Source organism: Triticum aestivum, chromosome 3A, assembly GCF_018294505.1.
Source record: "Triticum aestivum cultivar Chinese Spring chromosome 3A, IWGSC CS RefSeq v2.1, whole genome shotgun sequence".
Taxonomy (NCBI): Eukaryota; Viridiplantae; Streptophyta; class Magnoliopsida; order Poales; family Poaceae; genus Triticum; species Triticum aestivum.
The window spans coordinates 262820255-262836730 of NC_057800.1; positions in this window are offsets into that span (position 1 = coordinate 262820255).

Sequence of the window (16476 nt, forward strand, 5' to 3'; positions counted from 1 at the left end):
CACTGACAAAACTGTTTTCCTCCATCTTACAGCTGAAGAATTTGTCGGAGACTTCATATCTCTCGACCCGGGCATGAGCTTGGAAAACCATTTTCAGCTCTTCGAACATCTCATATGCTCCATGTCTCTCAAAACGCTTTTGGAGCCCCGGCTCTAGGCTGTAAAGCATGCCGCACTGAACGAGGGAGTAGTCATCGGAACGTGCCTGCCAAGCGTTCATAACATCTTGTTCTGCAGGGAGAACGGGTGCGTCACCAAGCGGTGCTTGTAGGACATAATCTTTCTTGGCAGCTATGAGGATGATCCTCAGGTTCCGGACCCAGTCCGTATAGTTGCTGCCATCGTCTTTCAGCTTGGTTTTCTCTAGGAACGCGTTGAAGTTGAGGACTACGTTGGCCATTTAATCTACAAGACATATTGTAAAATATTTAGACTAAGTTCATGATAATTAAGTTCAACTAATCAACTTATTAATGAACTCCCACTTAGATTAGACATCCCTCTAGTCATCTAAGTATTACATGATCCGAGTTAAACTAGACCGTGTCCGATCATCACGTGAGACGGACTAGTCAACATCGGTGAACATCTTCATGTTGATCGTATCTTCTATACGACTCATGCTCGACCTTTCGGTCTTCTGTGTTCCGAGGCCAAGTCTGTACATGCTAGGCTCGTCAAGTCAACCTAAGTGTTTGCATGTGTAAATCTATCTTACACCCGTTGTATGTGAACGTCTGAATAAAACACCCGATCATCACGTGGTGTTTTGAAACAGTGAACTGTCGCAACGGTGCACAGTTAGGGGGAACACTTCTTGAAAATAGTATGAGGGATCACCTTATTTACTACCGTCGTTCTAAGTAAACAAGATGCAAAACATGATAAACATCACATGCAATAAAATAATAAACGTGACATGATATGGCCAATATCACATAGCTCCTTTGATCTCCATCTTGGGGCTCCATGATCATCTTGTCACCGGCTTGACACCATGATCTCCATCATCATGATCTCCATCATCGTGTCTCCATGAAGTTGCTCGCCAACTATTACTTCTACTACTATGGCTAACGCGTTTAGCAATAAAGTAAAGTAATTTACATGGCGTTTCTTGATGACACACAGGTCATATAAAAGAATAAAGACAACTCCTATGGCTCCTGCCGGTTGTCATACTCATCGACATGCAAGTCGTGATTCCTATTACAATAGCATGAACATCTCATACATCACATATAGATCATTCATCATTCATCACAACTTTGGCCATATCATATCACAAACCACTTGCTGCAAAAACAAGTTAGATGTCCTCTAATTGTTGTTGCAAGTTTTACGTGGCTGAATTAGGGTTCTAGCAAGAACGTTTTCTTACCTACGTTAAAGCCACAACGTGATTTGTCAACTTCTATTTACCCTTCATAAGGACCCTGTTCATCGATTCCGCTCCAACTAAAGTAGGAGAGACAGACACCCGCCAGCCACCTTATGCAACTAGTGCATGTTAGTCGGTGGAACTGGTCTCACGTAAGCGTACGTGTAAGGTTGGTCCGGGCCGCTTCATCCCACAATACCGCTGAAGCAAGAAAGGACTAGTAACGGCAAGAAAGTTGACAAATCTACGCCCACAACAAATTGTGTTCTACTCGCGCAAGAAGAACTACGCATAGACCTAGCTCATGATGCCACTGTTGGGGAACGTTGCAGAAAACAAAAATTTTCCTACTCGTTTCACCAAGATCATCTAGGAGTTCATCTAGCAACGAGTGATTAGATGCATCTACATACCTTTGTAGATCGCGCACGGAAGCGTTCAAAATAACGGTGATGATGTAGTCGTACTCGACGTGATTCAAATCACCGATGACCAGCGCCGAACGGACGGCACCTCCGCCTTCAACACACGTACGGGACGGGAGACGTCTCCTCCTTCTTGATCCAGCAAGGGGGAAGGAGAGGTTGATGAAGATCCAGCAGCACGACGGCGTGGTGGTGGATGCAGGGCGTCACAGCAGCAGGGCTTCGCCGAGACTACGAGGGAGAGACATAACGGGGGGAGATGGAGGCGCCAGGGGCTGGTGTGAAATCCCTCCTCTCCCCCCACTATATATAGGGGTGCCAGGGGGGCGCCGGCCCTAGTAGATGAGATCTACTAGGGGGGGCGGCGGCCAAGGGGAGGTTTCCCTCCCCCCCAAGGCACCTAGGGGTGCCTTCCACCACATGGACTCTTCCATGGTGGAAACCCTAGGCGCATGGGCCTATAAGGGCTGGTGCCCTTGGCCCATCTAGGCCAAGGCGCATCCCCTACAGCCCATGTGCCCCCCCGGGACAGGTGGCCCCACCCGGTGGACCCCCGGGACCCTTCCGGTGGTCCCGGTACAATACCGATAACCCCGAAACTTGTCCCGATGCCCGAAATAGCACTTCCTATATATAATTCTTTACCTCCGGACCATTACAGAACTCCTCGTGACGTCCGGGATCTCATCCGGGACTCCGAACAACATTCGGGTTTCTGCATATACATATCTTCATAACCCTAGCGTCACCGAACCTTAAGTGTGTAGACCCTACGGGTTCGGGAGACAAGCAGACATGACCGAGACGACTCTCCGGTCAATAACCAACAGCGGGATCTGGATACCCATGTTGGCTCCCACATGCTCCACGATGATCTCATCGGATGAACCACGATGTCGAGGATTTAATCAATCCCGTACGCTATTCCCTTTGTCTATCGATATGTTACTTGCCCGAGATTCGATCGTCGTTATCCCAATACCTCGTTCAATCTCATTACCGGCAAGTCACTTTACTCGTACCGTAATGCATGATCCCGTGACCAGACACTTGGTCACTCTGAGCTCATTATGATGATGCATTACCGAGTGGGCCCAGTGATACCTCTCCGTCATACGGAGTGACAAATCCCAGTCTTGATCCATGTCACCCAACAGACACTTTCGGAGATACCCGTAGTCTACCTTTATAGTCACCCAGTTATGTTGTGACGTTTGGCATACCCAAAGCACTCCTACGGTATCCGGGAGTTACACGATCTCATGGTCTAAGGAAAAGATACTTTGACATTGGAAAACTCTAGCAAACGAACTATACGATCTTGTGATATGTTTAGGATTGGGTCTTGTCCATCACATCATTCTCCCAATGATGTGATCTCGTTATCAATGACATCCAGTGTCCATAGTCAGGAAACCATGACTATCTGTTGATCAACGAGCTAGTCAACTAGAGGCTCACTAGGGACATGTTGGTGTTTGTTATTCACACATGTATTACGATTTCCGAATAACACAATTATAGCATGAATAAAGACAATTATCATGAACAAGGAAATATAATAATAATGCTTTTATTATTGCCTCTAGGGCATATTTCCAACACCTTTGTAGAGGGAAGTATGGATTTGTAGAGGTGCCAGAGCTCAAAGCGAAAATTTAGAGATAAAAACATTTTGAGAGGCATACTTTTCCCACCAACGAAAATGACTCAGAGCTTCCAACACTTTCCATGCTAGATATATCATAGGCGGTTCCCAAACAAAACATAAAGTTTATTCCTTTTTCCACCACACTTTCACTTAACATGGCTAACCATATCCACGGGTGCCCTCCATACCAACACTTTCCAATGAATTTATTATTTGACAACTTAAAGTAAATTCATTTTTCATTTCGGGACTAGGAATCCCTAATACCTTTGCCTTACTCTTGTGCAATGACAAGTGAATAAACACTCATCGTGAGAATAACACATCTAGCATGGAAAATATTGGCCACCCCTCACCGCCTCACGAGCGGTACGAGCACACAAAAGAGAAATTTATTTTGAATATTAGAGATAGCACATACAAATTTTCTTAGAACGGCATAAGAATACCGCATATAGGTAGGTATAGTGGACTCTTGAAAATAAGTTTTGGGTTTAAGGGTTTTTGGATGCACAAGTAGTATCTCTACTTGGTGCGGAATTTTTGGATAGGAAAGATGGGGGGCAAGCACCACATGTTGAAGGATCTATGACAATATAACTTCTATGTGAATATGAACAAACATAAACCATTACATTGTCTTCCTTGTCCAACTTCAACAATTTTGGCATATAATATTTTGATGGGGGCTCACAATCACAAAAGATTTCCATGATAGTGTATTTGCATGTGAAAGTTCTCTTCCTTATACTAATTATTCGTGAATTGCTTGTATGACCAATATTGTGATTGTCAAGCCTCGAAAGATTTCACTTTCTAAACCCAATGTGAAGCTACCACTAGGCATGATATGATTTCAACTTCATAACATTCAATTTATTCAACAATTTACTCATAGGATATAAGTGAAGCACAAGAGTAAATTACATAGAAAAGAGCTTCATTGACAAGATGTGAATGCCACTTACTTAGCCTCTCTCGCAACTATTTGAGGACTCTATTTTATTTAAACATCAAGAAAAACAAAACAAAATTACATTTCTACAATAGCACACATCATGTGAAGAAGCAAAAACTAAGGCTCAACCGATACTAACCGATAATTATTGAAGAAGAAAGGTGGGATGCCTACCGGGGCTTCCCCAAGCTTATATTCTTGAGACTTCTTCAAATATCAGCTTGGGACCTTGGGCATCCCCAAGATTGAGCTTTTGTGTCTCCTTAATTCTTCTCATATCACGGTTTTCCTAAATCTCAAAAGCTTCATCCACACAAAACTCAACAAGAACTCATGAGATAAGTTAGTATAAACCAATGAAAAAACCTTATCATTCTCTAGTGTAGCAAATCAGTAAAATTATTATTCCACATTTTATACTAAATGCCTCTTCATATTTAATACTCCTATCCTCAAATAGAATCATTAAACAAGCAAACATATGCAAACATAAGAGCAATCTGCCAAAACAATACAGTCTGTAAAGAATGCAAGAGTATCAATACTTCCCTAACTCCAAAAGTTATGAAAATTGTACCACACTGTAGAAAAATTATCAGAGCTTATTTTGCAAAAAGTTTCAACATTTTATCACATTCTGACTTTTCTAGGGAATTTTTGCAACAGCAGTAAACTTTCTGTTTTTAAACAGCAACATGTATACTTGGAAAATAAGCATGTCAAAGGCTATCATTGCCACTTTTGTTGAAATAAAAGATACAGAACATTATTCTAAATAACAATAAGAAAATCCTAACAAAATAAAATGACGCTCCAAGCAAAACACATATCATGTGACGAATGAAAACATAGCTCCAAGTGAGGTTACCGATAATGTTGGAGACGAAAGAGGGGATGCCTTGGGCATCCCCAATATTAGGTTCTTGTCACTCCTTATTCTCCTCATATCGGTACCTCACCCAAAACTTGAAAACTTCAATCACACAAAACTTAACGGAACTTTGTGAGATAGGTTAGTATGATAAAGAGCGAACCATTAAACTTTTGGTACTGCCAAAGACATGATTTATAATTGTTTCTACACAGTGCCTACCGTAGCATATCATTTCCACAATTTATATTGAGCAATATAAGCCACAGAAACTAGAAAACAAGCAAACTATGCATTGAAAATAGAATCTAACAAAAACAGAACAGTTTGTAGTAATCTGTACTCAAACCATACGTGTGCTACTCTAAAAATACTTAAAATTTAGGACCACGTGAGAAATTTGTATACTAAACTTCTGCAAAAATAATCAACTCAACAGCTCCCTTCTATTAAAAATAATAATTATTGTTGTGAGCGCATAATTTTCTGTTTTTCAGCAAGATCAAAGCAACTATCACCCAACAGGATCCTAAAGGTTTTACTTGGCACTTTATTGAAACAAAAGAAATAAAACATGATTACTAGAGTAGCATAATCATGTGAACACACAAAAAAAGTAGGTAAAAGTGTTGGGTTGTTTTCCAACAAGCGCTTTTCTTTTATGCTTTTTAAGCTAGGCATGATGATTTCAATGATGCTCACATAAAAGATAATAATTGAAACATGAAGAGAGCATCATGAAGCATATGACTAGCACATTTAGGTCTAACCCACTTCCTATGCATAGGGATTTTGTGAGCAAACAACTTATGTGAACAAGAATCAATTAGCATAGGAAGGCAAAACAAGTGCAACTTCAAAGCAAGCAACACATAGAGAAGAAACTTGATATTATTGAGATATGTAAGGGCATAAGTTCCTTTCTCATAATAATTTTTAGAGGCATCATGAATGGATTCAATAATATAACTATCACATAAAGCACTCTTTTCATGAGGCACAAGCATAGAAAAATTATTACTCTTTATGGCATACATGTCATCATAATAATCATCATAGATAGCAACTTTATTGTCATAGTCAATTGAAACCTCTTCCAAAATAGTGGATGTATCACTAAATAAAGTCATGACCTCTCCAAATCCACTTTCATCAATATTGTGATAAGATTCAACACCCTCCAAAATAGTGGGATCATTACTACCTAAACTTGAGACTCTTCCAAACACACTTTCATCAATGTAATAATCATAAATAGGAGGCATGCTATCATCATAATAAATTTTCTTATCGAAAGTAGAAGGAATCAAAGGACCATAACCATTAAGCAAAGCATCCCCAAGCTTAGGACAAGCATTATATCCAGAAAATAAATATTCAAACATATCATACTCATCAAACATAGCATCCCCAAGCTTGTGGTTTTGCATATCATCACAATCATTCTTTTCAATAGCTTGAATGGCACCAATAGTATAGCAAACATTATTATCACATTCTTCGAAGCAAGTGCCAAAAGGATTTTCAAGATCATTAGGGATATCGTTGTCTTACAAATCATAATCATCACAACAAGCAATATGCATAACAAAATGATCATCCTCCATCAACATATTTGATTCACTTTCATGAGGCACGATGGTGATAAGAGCAACATTATTTGGGAGAGATAACTTTTTACCTCTTTTCTTTCTTCTTTTCTTCTTCTTCACCACACCATGTGTGGGTTTAATTAATTCTTTCAAACTTCTTGTTGAAGAGATTGATTGGATAGGAAGCTCCTCCTCATTACCTGTTTCATCACAATAAAAACTAGGAGGGTATTGGGAAATATTTTCCCTTTCGTTAGTACTCTCTTCATATTCCATTTGTTTTCTTGTCTTTAGGTAGTTGGCAATATAAGGATTCTCAATGCAATTTACCGTACAAAACATATAATTTTCTTCTAGATCAAAACCAAGAAATCTCTTGGGATTTGGAAAACCTTAGTTATACATTCCATTTCTTCATACCCCAAAAGAAGACTAAGCTATTTATGATGCTCAAGGGTAATCAAGTTGTCACAATTTTTGGACATGATTTGATCATGAAACAATTTGCATTGGAGATTTAAATGACCACGTGCATTACAAAGTTCACAGGGATGGCGAAAAAATTACATCTTTCAGCACAATCATCTAGCCTCTCTTGCAACCTTTTCATTTCTAAATATTTATGCTTCTTACAAAATCTATCTTCCCTTTTTGTTGTGCAAAGGCACTCCCAATTCACTCCGCAAAAAGTGACATGCTTATAAGAAACATTTTTGTCATGACTTGTGCAATTATCGTTAGCATTTTGGATATTCATAGAATTCACACTAACAACATTGCAATCATGCTCATCATTCAAATATTTTGTGCCAAGCATTCTATTGACTTCTTCTTCTAACAATTGAGCACAATTTTCCGAACCATCATTTTCAAGAAAGATATTATAAAGATGATCAATACTATGATGCAACCTAAATTCCATTTTTTGTAGTTTTTTTATAAACCGAACTAGTGATGAAACAAGAAACTAAAAGATTCAATCACAAGATCTAAAGATATACCTTCAAGCACTCACCTCCCCAGAACGGTGCCAGAAAAGAGTTTGATGTCTACTACGCAACTTTATTCTTGTAGACATGTGTTGGGCCTCCAAGCGCAGAGTTTTGTAGGACAGTAGCAATTTTCCCTCAAGTGGATGACCTAAGGTTTATCAATCCATGAGAGGTGTAGGATGAAGATGGTCTCTCTCAAATGACCCTGCAACCAAATACAAGAAATCTCTTGTGTCCCCAACACACCCAATACAATGGCAAATTGTATAGGTGCACTAGTTCGGCGAAGAGATGGTGATAAAAGTGTAATATTGATGGTAGAAATATTTTTTTATAATCTGAATAAATAAAAACAGCAAGGTAGCAAATAGTAAACAGTCACAAAAACGGTATTGCAATGCTTAAAAACAAGGCCTAGGGTCCGTACTTTTGCTAGTGCAATATCTCAACAATGCTAACATAGTTGGATCATATGATTATCCCTCAAAGTGCAACAAAGAATCACTCCCGAGTTCCTATTAGCGGAGAACAAAAGATAAGAATTGTTTGTAGGGTATGAAACCACCTAAAAGCTATTCTTTCTGTTTGATCTATTCAAGAGTTCGTACTAAAATAACACAAAGCTATTGTTTTTGTTTGATCTATCCTATTGTTCGTACTAGAATAACACCAAAGCAAATTCATATTCATAATACTCAATCCACACAAAGAACTACAAGGAGACCTCAAAGTTTCTATCGGAGAAAGGATAATAAAAACGTGCATCAACCCCTATGCATTGATTACCCCCAATATCACTGCGGGAATCCGCAAGTTGAGTGCCATAACGTATATCAAGTGATTCAATAAGATACCCCATTGCCACCTCAAGTATTCATACCGCAAGACATACATCATGTGTTCTCAAATCTAAACATTCAATCCAACAAGACAAAACTTCAAAGGGTAAAGATTCAATTCATCACAAAAAGGGTATAGAGGGGAGAAACATCATATGATCCAACTATATTAACAAAGCCAATGATATAGATCACGAGAGAGAGAGAGAGAGAGAGAGAGAGATTAAACACATAGCTACTAGTACAAACCCTCAGCCCCGAGGGTGGACTACTCCCTCCTCATCGTGGTGGCCACCGGGATGATGAAGATGGCCACCGGAGATGATTCCCCTCTTCGACAGGGTGCCGGAACGGGTCTAGATTGGTTTTCGGTGGCTACGGAGCCCTGCGGCAGCGGAACTTCTAATCTAGGTTAACCCCGAAGGGTTTTGGAATATTTGGGAATTTATAGTGCAAAGAAGGGTGTGGGAAGTCACCGAGGTGGGCACAACCCACCTGGGCGCGCCAGGGGGCCCTGGCGCGCCCTAGTGGGTTGTGCCCCCCTCGGGACACCCCCGAGGTGCTGCTTTGGCCTATTGGGTTCCTTCCGGTCCATAAAAAATCCACAAAAAGTTTCACGGTGTTTGGACTCCGTTTAATATTGATTTTCTATGATGTAAAAAACAAGCAAAAAACAGCAACTAGCATTGGGCACTGGATCAATAGGTTAGTCCCAAAAAGTGATATAAAGTTGCTATAAAATGATTTTAAAACATCAAAGAATGATAATATATTGGCATGAATACTTCATAAATTATAGATACGTTGGAGACGTATCAACCACGGCGAACTTGTCGAGGTATTCCATGAAGATATAGTTCATCGAACGAGAGAATATCACTGGAGCATTGGCCAGGCCGAAAGACATGACGGTGTACTCGTATGAAACATAGCGAGTAATGAATGTGGTCTTGGGAATATCCTCTTCATGCCCCCAGATCTTGTGGTAACCCATCCTCAAGTCGAGTTTAGAGAATATAGAGGATCCAGCAAGTTGATCATACAGATCATTGATTCGAGGAAGGGGATACTTGCTCTGAATTGTAGCTTGGTTGATAGGTCAATAGTCCTGGACCAAACGGTTTGTTCCATCCTTCTTCTTGACAAAGAGAGAAGGTGCTCCCCAAGTAGAGGAACTCGGACGAATGAAACCACTGCGAAGAGATTTGTCGATTTCCTCCTTAAGCTCAAGGAGTTCATGAGGCAGCATCTTGTAGGGTCATTTGGTGATAGCAATGGTGCTGGTTTCAAGTCGATGACAAATTCGACAATCTGAGTAGGAGGTATCCCTGGGAGTTCTTCTGGAAAGACATCCTGGAAGTCACGAATGACTGGAATGTTTTCAATTCACTCTGGAGGTGTTGCGTTCAATGCATTCAAGGTATAAAGCTATGCTTTGGCATTTTGAACAAGATGAGCATGGCAGCTTACTATCTCATTCGATGGATGTAGGAGATGAACGACTTTGGTGGCACAAACGATAGAAGTTTTATGCAATTTCAACCATTCCATTCCCAAAATGAGGTCAATATTGGAAGACTCCAAAATAATGGGAGAAACATGGAATTCTAACCCTTTAATTTCAACGAGGACGTCGTGACCAATCATGGTGGTCCGACATTGGCCCACAGGGGTGTGTGCCACTAGTGGAGTGTTCATGTGCTCGCATCTATTGTTGTGTTCGTATGCAAAAGTTTCTGACATGAATGAATGAGATGCTCCTAAATTGAATAAAACAGACGCTGGTACTGAATTAACAAGAAGATTACCCATCACAAAAGCAGACTGGTCTTGAGCTTCATTCAGATCAATGTTGTTGGCCTGACCCCGACCATAAGGTTTGGCATTGTTGTTGCGGGGCTGGTTGTTACCACGGGCATTAGAAGGCAGAGCCAGCTAGTTTTGATTCTGATAGTAGTTCCTGGCATGGTGACATGGATGGCCACACTTGAAGCACAACTCATCATTGGGATTTGGAGCAGGAGCTCAGGGCAGTACAGTTCGAAGAGGCTGCCTCGACGGTGGAGGAGGCGGACGAGGTGCAACATAGGATGACCTTGGTGCAGGAACAGTTGGGCGGCACATGCCATGTGGGATCCATATCCTACGCTTCTACGATGACGGTCCCGAAGATGAGCCAGCGTCACGATTGGGCCTGAGTGATCCCTGGTGTTCCTGAAGACTAGTCTCAACCTGAGTTGCCTTGTTCACCAAGGTGGCGAAGTCAGCAAAGTCATGCACCAGGAGTGCAAGCTTGATATCAGGGTGAAGTCCATAACAAAACTTTTTCTGCCTACGAGCATCAATAACAATGTCTTCTTTGGCATAGCGGGGCAAGTCAAGAAACTCCCGCTGATAAGCATCCACAGACTTTTTACCCTGTGTGAGGTTACGAAACTCCCACATCTTCATGTCCATGATTCCCTAAGGAATGAAGCGGGCACGAAAGGTAGCTTGGAAACCCGGCCAGGTAATGACTGTTCTAGCCGGTTGAGTATTCATGTGGCTATCCCATCATTGAGCAGCAGGGCCCTTGAGGAAGAATGATGCAAAGGTGACATAACTGGCAGGGGCAACGTCAACAGACTCCATCTCATAGGTGATGTCGCAGAGCCAATCATTAGCATCGAGGGGCTGAGTTGAGCTGCGGTAGATGGTAGCATTGAGGTGCATGAAATCTTGCAGAGTAACTAGGGCTGGCTGTTGATTCATATCAGGGTGCGGAAACTGAGCCATGATTCCTTCCATGAATTGGCGATTCAGCTCAAACTGATGTATCATTCTGGCCATGAATTCGGGTGGTGGTGGATTGTTGGCACCACGATCACGACCTGCGGGTCTAACCATCCTACTAGAAGGTGACAGGTGTAGTTTAGCCAAAGGAATTTTAGAGATATGGAATCATTCATGAGGTAACATGAACAAATAAAGAAGTGCGATAGATACATCATAGCAGTCAAACACGGCATACTGATCCATGCACAGAGTTGGATACAAACGGGCAACATGAGTTCGAAAACTCACGCAGCTAGACAACTAGGCGCGCGCATGCACGCAGTGGAGGGATACAACAACGAGACATAGAGAAGGCTACATCAACGTCGTAGAAAACTATTGGAGCTAGGAATCTGCAAGGGACGACGCAAGGTGCCCTCGATAAAAGGATCATGCGGTCCGTGAACACTGTGAAGCAGATCCTGGCTCCCAATTCGAGAAAGGGGTAGTACAAACCTCTGGGTGGATGTCATCACGAGAACTTAATGTTAGAGTTAGAGATCCCAATACCACCCAATTGTGATGTGGGCCCGTAAGCCACACAACAACGTTAGTAAAAGTTTTTCCAAAGACTAGACTTAACTTCGGCCAATGAGTTGGAAAGGGGGGGGTTCCTATAGGTAGTCGGCTCTGATACCAACTTAGGACACCCCTGATTCAATCATACACTAATCATACACGCAAATGTGTACGATCAAGACTAGGGACTCATGAGAAGATATCACAACACAACTCTAGACACAAATTAAATCATACCAGCTTTATATTACAAGCTAGGGGCCTCGAGGGCTCGAATACATAAGCCAGAATACAAAAGTCAGTGGAAGCAACAATATCTGAGTACAAACATAAGTAAACAATTTTGCCTTAAGCAGGCTAGCACAAACATCAACATGGATCAGAAAGGCAAGGCCTCTTGCCTGTGAGCCTCCTAACTACTCCCAGCCGTCGGCGGCCTCCACGTAGTAGTAGGCACCCTCAGGGTAGTAGTAGTTGTCGGTAGTGGCGGTGGCGTCTTGCTCATGGGATCCGTCATCTGATCACAACAATCAGGTGTGGGGAAAAAGAGATGGCAAAGCAACCGTGAGTACTCATCCAAAGTTGCAAGGCTTACATCAGAACTATACTAACTATGCATCGGTATCAAAGGAATGGGGCTATATATTTGGAATGAATTGTGGAAATGCTAGAATAGAGGGAAGGCCTATCCTATCAAAGACTAACATCTTCAAGCATCTTGAAGCATCAGAAGAGATAAGAGTAGCATAATATAATAGTAGTAAGTATGCTGTAGCATCCACGCCCAGAGATCCTTTCTCGACTCCCTGCGAGAAAGCAATCCTAGAGCCATCATATCCATTTCACATCTCCAGTATCTAGTTCTAGTTGTATCAATCGAGATACAACTCTAAGCGCCCGTTAACGTGGACATGGCTTTTCGAATAGATATACTTCCCTACAGGGGTGCACAAACTTACCCAACACACTCGATCAACTCCGGACGAACACACCATCAGGTCATGACCAGCCTCGGCCGATCAACACGCCGTAGCCCTACCTAGGCTCAACAAAGAGGCCAACACGCCGGTCTATCTCCTAAGCGCTCAGGGGTCTTGGGCCCATCGCCCTTTGCACTCCTGCGTGTTGCGTGGACGGCCAGGATTAGTCCTGACTACCTCTATAACAAAGTAGGTTCTTACACGGAGCACCCGGGCGCGTGTCGCTCAATCGCTGACGTCCGAAGAGCTTTTGGCCGATACATATGATGCAGAGTGCCCATACTTATTCATGTGTGGTGGTTACTGCAAAAAGGCCAGAGGCCTACTCGGACCACATATCCAAACCGTTAGTGTCTTGGGAGCGCGCGGTAACGAGCAGAGACTCACGATCATGTGACCCTCTCGCCCTGTCTCGTGGACTTACAGCAAGGGCCCGGAATGCCCGGCCGTGCCACGTAATTATCTCGCGGGTACCCTCATGGTTAACCCGACTCCACATCACTCTTCACATTTCTCTCGTGGGTACCCCTCGGGCCTGACCCGACTTTAGTAACTCTCACGGGTATGATACGTCTCCAACATATCAATAATTTTTTATTGTTCCATGCTATTATATTATCTGTTTTGGATGCTTTATATGCATTATTCTGCTATTTTATATTATTTTTGGGACTAACTTATTAACCTAGAGCCCTGTGCCAGTTTTTTGTTTTTCCTTGTTTTTGAGTTTTGCAGAAAAAGGAATATCAAATGGAGTCCAAATGGAATAAAACTTTATGATGATTTTTCTTGGACCAGCAGACACCCAAAGGACTTGGAGTCCAAGCCAGAAGACTCACGAGGCGGCGTCAAGGGTGGAGGGCGCACCCTAGTGGGGCAGCCCCTACCTTGTGGCCCCCTGGAGAGTCCCCTGGCCTACTTCTTCGTCCTATATATTCACATATATTCCAAAACCCATAGAGCGAACCACAAAAATACTTTTCCGCCGCAGCAACCTTCTATTCCCGTGAGATCCCATCTTGGGGCCTTTTCCGGCATCCTGCTGGAGGGTGATTCAATCACGGAGGGCATCTACATCAACCCTATTGCCCTTCCGATGAAGCGTGAGTAGTTTACCTCAGACCTACAGGTCCATTGCTAGTAGCGAGATGGCTTCTTCTCTCTCTTTGATTCTCAATACCATGTTCTCCTCGATGTTCTTAGAGATCTATCCGATGTAATCTTCTTTTGCGGTGGGTTTGTCGAGATCCGATGAATTATGGATTTATGATCAGCTTATCTATGAATATTATTTGAATCTTCTCTGAATTCTTATATGAATGATGTGATATCTTCGTATTTCTCTTCGAATTATCGGTTTGGTTTGGACAACTAGATTGGTTTTTCTTGCAATGGAAGAGGTGCTTAGCTTTGGGTTCAATGTTGCGTGATTTCACCCAGCGACAAAGTAGGGGTAGCGAGACACGTATTGAATTGTTGCCGTCGAGGATAAAAAGATGGGTTTTCATCATATTGCTTGAGTTTATTCCTCTACATCTTGTCATCTTACTTAAGGCGTTACTCCGTTCTTTATGAACTTAATACTCTAGATGCATGCTGGATAGCGGTCGATGTGTGGTGTAATAGTAGTAGATGCAGGCAGGAGTCGGCCTACTTGACACGGACGTGATGCCTATATGCATAATCATTGCCTTGGATATCGTCGTAACTTTGCACTTTTCTATCAATTGCTCGACAGTAATTTGTTCACCCACCGTATTATTTGCCTTCAAGAGAGAAGCCTCTAGTGAAACTTATGGCCCCCGGGTCTATTTTCCATCATATTTGTTTCCGATCTACTATTTTTCAATCTTTTATTTTCAGATCTATAAACCAAAAAACCAAAAATATTTTATCTTTTATTTAGTTTTATCTATCTCTATCAGATCTCACCTTTGCAAGTGACCGTGAAGGGATTGACAACCCCTTTATCACGTTGGGTGCAAGTGTTTGATTGTTTGTGTAGGTGCATCTATTGGGGACTTGCGCGTTTCTCTACTGGATTGATACCTTGGTTCTTAACTAAGGGAAATACTTATCTCTATTGTGCTGCATCACCCTTTCCTCTTCAAGGGAAAAACCAATGCAAGCTCAAGAAGTAGCAGGGTACCCCTCGGGGCCGACTCGGCTTCAACATGGTTCTGGGGGTATAGTGAAAGTAACCATGTGTCCATAACACCAAAGGGGAATCCAAGGAATCACCCTCGATGGGTTCCACTTGATGTAACCATCAAGGTGAACTAAGGTGGAATCACCCTCACAGGTTCACTCTTGAGGTGTTGCACGACAGAGTCGTTATCGGGAGTGGTGAGGGAGGAATCACCCTCCGTAGACCACTACCGATTAACTACACTACAGAGACCAACATTGGTTTGCCATTTGCCTAATAACAACTAAAACTTGCATAGGGACCGGCTAGCACCCGAGGACTCTTAATTAACAACCCGTTCCAATGCTCCTCATGAGTGTTGGTCCAAACCGGGCGATGTCCAGCATCCCCTCGGTAACCAGGGTTGCAGCCAACCCGAGGTCTGGCCCATCTAGTGTGCATTGAGAACAAGATACGCGTGGCTCCTATCGGGATTTGCCGGCACATCGAGCAGTCTTGCTGGTTTTGTTTTACCATTGTCGAAATGTCTTTTGAGCTTGATCGGGTTGTTCCGGGACGAGGATTTTCCTCCATTGATCGTGAGAGTTTGTGATGGACTAAGTTGGGACACCCCTACAAGGTTTAATCTTTCGAAAGCCGTGCCTGCGGTTATGTGGCAGATGTGAGTTTTAAATATCCGGTTGTAGAGAACTTTACACTAAACTCATTAGAATACACCAACCGCGTGTGTAACCGTGACCGTCTCTTTTCAACGAAGTTCGGGAAGAGAACACGGTTGGGTTATGTTTGAACGTAAGTAGTTTAGGATCACTTCTTGATCATTACTAGTTTGCGACCGTTTGCATAGTTTCTCATCATACTCTTATACTCGTAAATTATCCACCATACAATGCTTAGTGTTGTTGCAACCTCACCACTTATCCTTTCCATACCTATTAAGCTTTGCTAGTCTTGATACATATGGTAATGGGATTGCTGAGTCCTTGTGGCTCATAGATTACTACAACAACAGTTGTAGGTACAGGTAAAGTGATGCTCTGACGTGAGAGCGATGCTTGCTTGTTTTGGAGTTCTTCTGCTTCTTCTTCGATCAAGGGATAGGTTGCGGTCGGGAGCCTGGGATTAGCAGAGTGGATGCCATTCTTCTTTATCATTTGATTTCATCCGTAGTCGGATCCTGCTCTTCTGCATGATGATTGCTATGTATTGAGGTACTGTTGTATTCATGTTGTAGCTTGTGGCGAGTGTAAGCCTATATCTTGTATTCTCATCTATTCAGTACATGGTAAGTTGTAATGATATCCA